General features: G+C 39.5%; 1 long non-coding RNA gene across 1 annotated transcript; it reads right to left on the minus strand.

Annotated features, from left to right (window-relative positions):
* Window positions 1-5,285: 5,285 nt before the first annotated feature.
* Window positions 5,286-7,745, minus strand: LOC310966721. The gene is made up of 3 exons (XR_014593848.1): window positions 7,650-7,745; window positions 5,901-5,966; window positions 5,286-5,587 (listed from the first exon to the last, which is right to left on the minus strand). It is a non-coding gene; the product is annotated as an uncharacterized lncRNA (long non-coding RNA).
* Window positions 7,746-9,669: the final 1,924 nt, after the last annotated feature.

Consider the following 9,669-nt stretch of genomic DNA (forward strand, 5'->3'; position numbering starts at 1 on the left):
GTTCGACCGTCGATGAGTCCATATTGCAGGATGCCTCCAACCACACGACCACTGTTCTCTTGAAGGACACCAATCAATGAGACCCTTGCGGGATGTTGGGAGGCACTGATGGAGGAGGAGGAAAGGGAAAATAAAGAGAGGGAGGTCTGAAATGAGCCTAAGGGATGTGGCTGCTGGAGGGCTAAGGGATAAGTGAGTGATCAACAGCCATTAGGTTTTTGCCCTCACCAGCTGACAACTTCACAAACACCCTTCCCTCCCACCATGCTTAGATTTAACGTGCATCTGACTTAACAAGTGATTTAATCCTGTACTGTGTGTAAAATCATGTCCCTCTGAAAGTCATAATCGGTCACTCGTTCCTCTTACGGTTTTTTCAAAAGAAATTGATTCATTTCAAAATCAAACATCATTATGTCCCAGGGGTCAGCAATCATTAAAACACTGTGAGTCGTCATTTATCTTGGTGTTGAAGCTGAGTTTCTCTCAGTGGACATGTGCTCATAAACCTTGTGGAAGATTTTTTTTTCTGAACATACCTTTTCAACATGAAATGGCAAACCAAAATAAGTTCAGTTGTTAAATCTAATTTAGCTTAAATCATATTTTGAGGAATCGCACAAGCAAGGTGGCCTATTGTGCCTAAGTTGATATGGTTATGGATTTTCCCTCATTTAAAGAGTGATAAATTGTTGTACAGTGGAAGATGAAGCAATTAAGAAAGATGTGTTGCTGTTCGTGTATAATTCTCTCTCTGTAGCACATTGTGTCTGTTTTACAATTCAGTTTGATCAAAGCATGCTCTGCACCCACGCACACATTGCTGTAGCCCAGTAAATGCTGCTGGTAGGGCTACATATCTGTTTTTGGAATCATGTCCACACTTCAGTTCAGTATTGTAAAGATAATCAATTATTTCTGATGCTGGTCATAAGCGCAGAATAACTAGTACATGTCAGGAATGATACAGCCAGGTGCTAACCACCCATGTCTCATTAATTTAACCGCAGGTGCAGGTGCACCATCTAACTCCCACCCCACCACACCGTTCTTCTCCTCTCTCCCCTCTCAGTAGGGTGCCATGGTGGCTTAGCAGTAAGTGCCTCATTACAAGAAGGTCCCCAAGATTCTCACACACACACAAACACACACACATACCTGTATATGTCATATATACATCCCTTCAGAGGGAGGAATTAAATAACATGCATTGTGGCATTATACACATAGCATGTTCCAGTTGCTCTAGGACATAACCCCAAGGAGACCTCCCCCAACTTCTGAGAAATGATTTCCCCCGCTGAGTGGATCCCTGTGGTCAACTAGCCTTTGAGCCTCTGATGAAAAGAAACACGTGCAGCTGTACCAAACACACTGCAGACCAACATCACACACACACACACACACACACATAAAGTCAAATCCTCTTTGCAGAATCATCAGGACAATCGAACACAGTGAACAACAGCAACATCATACCTCCCACTACACAGACCAAAAACAGCCAATTCCACAACAAAGTGAACACAGAGAGATTTCCCAGGTAGCGAGACATGATGGTGTTAACAGCCCTGAGGATCCTGAGCCATCAATAAGCAGCATCCAAATACAGATCAGCAGAGAGTGGTAGATAGAAGCTAAATTGGATCAATAATGCATATGTTACACATTTTGTAGATGAACAATATATACACAGTTACCAGTTTATTAGGTACAGTACATCTGGTTAAAACTAATGCAGTCCGATACAACAATCTTGCAATAAATCCTACGTCCATTAATGTTATAATGTTACATTTTTTTTTTAAATGTTCAAAGGTGTTGATTTTGAACTTTTTGATAATTTGAGAATGTAGTTTATGGGGCAGAATTGAATTTTAAAGGTTTTTTTTCTCCTATTTAGTCTACCATCACTGATATAAATGGGGTAGACCAAATGGTCAAACACATCAGTGTATAACACATGAAGAATTTAGTTTTGATGGCTGGTTTTTAAAATATCAATCAATTTACCAGTCTCAGGAACCCTGTGAAAACAGTTGTCCTCTACGGTTCTGAAGGGAGTTTGTTATGTCTAAGAATATAACCGTGATGATGTCGGTGTCTCAGCTAGGGTTTGAACATTTCAACAGGTAGCCTGATTTGAAGCAAGGGTTGTGAAGTTTAAGCAGAGTATTAGGTAGGGAAGTCTAATGGAATTGTAGGATCTAGCATTTATTGGATATAGAGCCACAGGGATGAATGTCAGGATATTCCAACTTCTGCTGCATCAATATTGACCTTTTTTTGTTTCTCCTTTTAGTCCCCCAACTTGAAGGATACTTAATCACTGGGGTACTCTTTTGAAACCAGCTTCAGTCCATTACATTACATCAGAGTTTAGATCAATTTTTTTAGATGAATGGGCTGTTATATCTGATGTTCTCAAATAAAATGTTGTAGTTGTTTGAACTAAAGAATGGAATTATTTAGAATGGAATTGATCCCAAAAGGATCTGAATGAAGAAACGTGAACCACACTAAATGCACTGGACAAGGCCGACACATATGTTGTCACTGCCCAAGGCTTGTTTGAAATTCTTCCTTCCCTCAGACTTTCCTCCAGACTTGATAAAGTTAATTTGCCTGTTTTTTATTTTATCCTTTACATCTCCAAGCTCCATGTTGCACTTAAGCTGCACAGCACAGCACTGTGCACTGCAACATATGCCTCCTTTTTTTTTTTTTTACTTACTATGTGCAACTTTGTACACATTTGTTACTTCGGCCTACTTCGGCTAAATATGCAGTATATAGGCCTATAATATTTCTGTTTATGCCATAGCTTTCTCCTCACATCAGGCCAATAAAGCAATGATTTAAAAAAACACAAAGAAAACACAAGCGCTCGACCAAAGGCTCCGCCCGGCCCGATGAAAGTGGTTGAAAATATAGGCTAAAACTAAACTCTACATTACATTAGATTTCATTTAGCTGACGCTTTTGTCCAAAGCGACTTCCAATAAATGCGTTCAACAATTAGGGTACATTAGTCCAGTCTGCAGATTGGCTTAGTTAACATGTCAACATCCCTGAAAATGCATATCACATTTACATGTGGGTGTAAACAAATTGCAAAAGCTTAATCTGCAATTCAAAATAAAGAAAATACCACATAGGCGAAGAATAAGACCAGCAATTTATTTGCTTGAACCACAACAAGGTGGAAGGGTTACTGAAAGTAACACAAGTGTTAGGCAGTAAAGGCAATATTGCAAAGCAAATACAACAACATATTAGAGCGGTAATGGGATAAGCATTGATCACAGGACAAAGCCATGGCCACGAAAAATAACTTTTAAAAACTAAAAAAGGGCAAGCAGCCTTTCCAACTGTCTCTGTTTTAGAGGCTCTGAAATGCCAAAGTAGTGGCAGACACAAAGCTTTATTGCAGCAATAGTTATGTGTTATGTGTTACAAAACAAAAACGTATACAGTGTGGATGTAGCCTTCGCTTCCTGTTTGGATTACATTGTGTCTTCTACTCATTAGGATCAAAATGACCTAATTAAATAAAGATGGAGGCCTGTATTTTCAGCCATCTTGGTTCATTCTACATGCTGCTGTTCTCACTTTGTCAAAATTCAGAGGTTGGAAAAAGCACAGAGGAGTTGTTTAGTGAATGCAGTGTTTACACTCAATGTCATTATATTCATCTGCAATACAAAGCAGATCACACATACATTCATCACATATAATGCACCAAAACTGCCTAATTGGTATGAGGGCCTTACCATATAATATACACACCTTCACAAATGGATGCATAAAGCTGATACAAACTATATCATATCACACAGAGCTAGAAAAAAACACCAAAGACTTTTTTCTTTCTAAGACTTCCATCATATGGAGCTCGTTACATCTATCTCTCACCCTCGTAACGAGCAAATCATTTCCCCCTATGCAGCACAATTTTACACACTGAAAAGCAACCTTCCCGAGTTATAGTCATGTCCATCATTCCTTTGATGCATCATGTTCACTTCACACATCGAACATTTGAACAAGCTCTGTTCTCTCCAGGGAAAAATTACATGTGGCTGGATAAAACCAATTTGATACAGTGACTGTGTGGTCCCCAAACTGTCTATAATCCCCTTTCCCTTTTCCACACAGTCACTCTCCCCTCACTGAAGTATTGAGTTCAAATGATTGACATCATAATAGGCTCAGCTAAATTATGATAGAGGTCAAATTAGAATTTAATCATCTCCCTTTTACCCCCACTCCCCCGAGGGCAAAATGAATAAACATGATTTTGTACGAGACCGATGGGCTGGTTATGCAAAAACTGTGATAACTCTCTCCATCTTTCTCTTTTGTTACAGCTTCAAAGAGTGAATGAAAAAGAAAGAATGTAGGTTAGTAATAAGAAAGGCAGCGATAGGAAGATGATGGTGGTGTGAGAGAGATACAGCAGTCGCCCAGAACTTCTTTTCCCTATCAATGCTGGGTATGGGATTTGTCAGACATGTTTCTCAATAAAGTCCTACCATTTCCTCAGGACATTCTGGCCTTGAATCATGGATAAAATGTGAATTCCTCTAAATTCACACAGTGAGGAGTGTTTAAAAATCCACCAATACAGTAGTTCTAGGTCTCAACCGATTGATGAGCTGAAAACTTCCACTTACCATTATTCTGATTCATGTTGCTCTTTAATGTTGGGAACCATACTAATTTTAACCCATATTGAGCTGCCCTGTACTTTATTTCTATACACATTTTGCCACCTTTTCTGCCCAAAGTTTCTTAGTAAATAATTTAATTAATTACTGTACTTATCGTGGTTCCAGTCCTGTGAATCTACACCCATATCTCAGATTCCCTAAATAATTAGAAGGTCTGGTGTTGCTCATATGAACAGAGAGCCAGTCCTGCCCTCTAATATGTCTGTTCCACTAGCCTCAGCCAGACAAAATATTTTAAATAGAGGGTTTCTTTTATCAGGTTTTCTAAAAAGCTGTTGTAACAATAAAGCCTTATGAGGCCTTATGAAGCTATCATAGGATATGGACCACGATAGTCTCACTGATATCACCCATAGGTTTTTGACAGGCCAAAATGAAGCTTAAAGTGACCGGCTCCGGCTGTTGCCAACTTGGCAGTGTCTGACGCCAAAAAGATGGTGCATGGATGGAGCTGAGACAGGCCAAATAAAGATTACAGTCTATGCAAGTGACCCACTTGTTACTCAAAGCTGCATTCCCTTAATTATGCATATCTTTAAGCTTAATATAATTTAGATAGGTAAGATGTACACTTATCATGAATGGGGAAATAAACTATAAAACCAAGAGCATTTTTTTTGTCCCAAGAGCATGTCCCCATTTTACATATTTCTGCTGTAAAGCTGGGCATTTTAGTGTCTCCCTGTGTCTGCGTGGGTTTTCTCCAGCTTCCTTCCACAGTCCAAAGACATGCACGTTAATTGATGTCTCCATGTGCCCTGCGATAGACGTCCTGTCCAGGGTGTACCCCGCCTCACGCCCAATGTCAGCTGGGATCGGCTCCATCAGATCTTTTAGCTGGCCGGCTTCTGGCTCTGTGTGTCATTAGGAGGAGAGGGAGGGTGATACAAGCTTGAGGGGAATTGTGGAACAATGAGGGGAGGGTCCTTTTCCAATTGAAAACAGCTAAGAAAAACACACACACGCACACACACACACACACACACACACATACACAGCACCATAAATAGTATTATATTCAGAGCCAGTGCAAAGCTTAAGGATTGATGTGCAAAATCCATTTTGGGCATACACATACACAACAATCTGAGTCTGATAATAACACTATTCTATTCTTCCCCCACCAGACCGCTGGATGCAATAAGGATTATGAATCAGAGGACATACTTGTTTTGTTGCTGAGGCTCTTCTTCTTTGGAGGATGAGTATTTGTCTGTAGTCTCGTCTGATACACTTAGAGGTGAGAAACAAATACAGGCAATATATTTAATACCCCCCAAGATCACGTCGCAGCAGGCCCGAAGTGGCCAATCGTTCATAGGGCTTACAGGCAGCACAGTAAAATAAATAAATAATTCAATATCAAAAAGGAGTGGAGCATTATGCTTTAGTGGGCAATAAAACATGTGGGGTGTCAGGGATGGTGGCTGCTGCCCACAGAAAGAAGAATACCTATACTGCTATGTGTGTGGTGGGGAAGGTAGAACACCAGGAGCCAAGGAAAAAGGAGATATCAATTTTCACAGCAAATGAACTCCCCATCTTGCCTTGCTGAGTGCACAAAAGGCCACTGAGACGATTATTTCTGGGCTCCCACTCAGACCCTTGGATTTGGAATGGTGAAAAAGAAATGTCTGCCTCCGAAGGACATGGACAGGATCCTGTATGGAGTCCATGTGACACCCTAGTCAAGTCCTTTGAATTAATAATGCCGCAATTCAATTACGATAATCAAAGATGACAAAGTGAAGTACATGAAGCTCCAGTTATCATCCAAGGTATTATAGTGAATTGTATGTCAGTATGCATAAAACAATACTATGTTTAGTATTGAACCTTGGGATATGAAATGACTCAATGGAATACAGTAATTACAACTAGGCTGGGTACAAAGAAAAATGTGTGTGTGTGTGTGTGTGTGTTTGTGTGTGTGTGGGGGGTGTGCTGGTACGTGTGTGTGTCTGTACATACATGCACCTGAATATACATTCACTTATTAGTGCACAAATGTAGGATGAATGCAAGGCAATATTCATTAAGCCCATTAGGAAGCCTCCAGATGGTTGTTTGATTAAAAAAAATGCCAATCAGAACTGCTGTAAGGTCCGCTGGTATGATGCTGCAAGTGTAAACACTGCATGATATAAAACCTCTTTCATGAAAAAAGAAAAAGACTGAAGAGACATCCAATTATAAAGCAAACTGCTGCTTGCACAACCAAAAAAGGAACGTAGCAGCTTGACCCAAGTGGAGATAAGCCTATTTATAGATGAATGACTAACAAGTCAATGTGAAGGAGAAGCCTAACATAACTGACAGGGGAGAATAAACACCACAACACTGTAAAGACCACTTAGTGCTCATGAAGAGAAATACCTTGGTATTTTCGCATTGATGCAAAAGAATATTCAAACTATCCATAGCTTAATGAAAAGTTGAAGTGTTTGTATTCTTGTTTTCTATCAATAAACGTTAGAGTTTACCTTTATTTTAAGAATATTGAGGCATATGATTAAGGTTTTGGGTTAAGGACATTTTGGATAATGTCAAGTTAAGCATTGAAGTTGTTTGTTTGTTTTAAATTTTCGTTAGACCTCAGTTAGTTTAGACTCTATAGACTTAAATAAGATTAAACCAAAATGTAATGTCAGTCATGTCCACATGAGATAGAAGCAGTTTGTCTTTCTTCATGCATAATCCAGTCTCTATTTTTCTGTCTCTTTTCAGCAGGCTCCACCAATCCGCATGAAATAAACACTTCTTAAACACTGTTACATTGAATATCTACATTATGGCAGAAAGCAGTAGCTATAGTAGTTTTGAAGCATGCTTGAAATTCGCTCTCTGACAGCTAATTTACTCAAAAAAGTTACTTAAGTACATGTAATAGAGTATGTGTAACTTGTTAGTACTCACCTCTGTCATCCACCTTGTTATGTATTGTAGTAAAGTACTTAAAAAGAATCACCAGACAGAGGATAACATGCTACTTTATTGTGGGTGCATATTTTCTCAACATCACACACTCCAATACTTCCTGACTTTCTTCTTCTTTCCAGTAGTATAACAGTTACATATTGCCACCTATCTGCCTGGAATAGGAATAGCTTTCAGAACACAACACACCTCTTTTTCTGATATCTATCCACAAATCCTTCGCAAAGACAGAAAACCCCAAATTGGCTCAATCATGTTTAGTCAGTGTGGATAAGAATAAATGGTTAAATGGCTAAAATGTAAATCTTCTAAATGTGCTGACCTACTGATGACAAATAGTGTTCTGACTTTGTATTCACTAAGCTAAATGAAGCAGTTTGACCTCGGCAGAGATGAACCTATATATAGAGAAAGTAATATCAAAGGCTTGAAGACAAAGCTTAGCAACAGGCACTCCAAGCAACGCTTTAGTTGCTAAGTAAAATGCTGTAACTGATACAGCTCTCGTGAGGGATGAATCCAACTAGGATTAGTAACAGTATACACAAGACAACAATTAAAATCAGCAGTGACCATTTAAATTGTGTAATGACAAACAGGACCCAGCAACCATGATGAGGATCAGTGAACAGTAATAGTGGTGTCAGTGGCATTAGCAGCAGCAGCAGCAGCAGTAGCAGCAGCAGCAAGACTAAACGTAGTAGCAGTATGGGTTTATAGTGTTAATCGGAGGAACAATGTACAGATTCACAGGTGATCCAACAGTAAATATGTGGGATGTTTTTGCCACGTAGAAATGTTGTATATTTCACCATTTTGGTCTAGACTAAAATTTCTAAACAAATGTTGGATGGATTTCCATGCAATGTAGACAGTGGTCTGTGTTGACACTGGTCCCAAGAGGATAAAGCCTTTATTGATCTTTTTATCTCAAACCATTATTTTAATTCAGCCTGTTGTCATCCCCAGGGCGTTAAATACCAACTTTTGTCACACGCAAGCATTAGCATATGCAGATTTGTTCTAATACATGTGCTTTATTCAAAAGTTTCAGACAGGTTGGCTTTGGGTTGGCCCACTGCAGTTTATCAATTACTGCCACTGAAACAGTGCTGAGAGAAAGCAGTTTCACGTTAAAAAAAATGTTTCTCAAACGCTCTGCAGTAGACAGAGGGCGCAAGGAGGCTGTTGCGAGGTGAGCTGCCACTTGGCTTGTTTTATGTTAAAATTCCTTCATACACAAACTGCAACACAAAACACTCAATGCACATCAGCTAAAGGTGTTCATAGGTAATGAAACTTTTTACTCTGAACTCTCGAATTATCCCTAGAGGTCTCCTTTCCAAAACAAACGGGCCTCGTAAATAAAACTGGTAAAAAAAAAAAATTAATTAATTAAACTTAAATAAAGCAGTTACACCTTAAAGGCTACATCTCTCAGAACCAGGATTGTCCACTGTCATGGATAGTGAAATCACTGTATGAAAGGTCCAACCTAAATCAATAAAGGTCCGAAACAGAGGTTGTATAGCATTAGGGCAGTGCAGCTTTGATTCATCGTCCACACATTGTCTGGAGATCATTTTTTACTTTAGGCCGACGGCTCTGCGACCTGTTGCCCATGAGCAAACGCTCTCCAGGCAATGTCTGGGCAACAAAACTGTGACCCATCGGCTGGGTGTCTGCCCTACTGTGAGGGCAGGTGTAGGTGGGTGATTTCAACATATTAACCAAATATATATTTATCAACATTTGACAAAGACAAAAGGAAAGCATTGCTAAGAACATCACCCCCTTTGAAAGGTCTCCTTAATGTGTCATATTAGGGGTTCTCAAACCAGATGAACCTTTTAGTCGTTCTAAGAACACAGTTCTAAGAACCTACCTACCGCAAGAACTAGGAACAATCGTAGTTCTTAGAATGATGATTTGAGGGACATTTTTAGCTCCTACTTCAGAGTAGGTAGGCTAGTCTCTCTAACAAGAGGAACTAGCCAGC

The sequence above is a fragment of the Echiichthys vipera genome, assembly GCF_963691815.1.
Source record: "Echiichthys vipera genome assembly, chromosome: 3".
NCBI lineage: Eukaryota > Metazoa > Chordata > Actinopteri > Perciformes > Trachinidae > Echiichthys > Echiichthys vipera.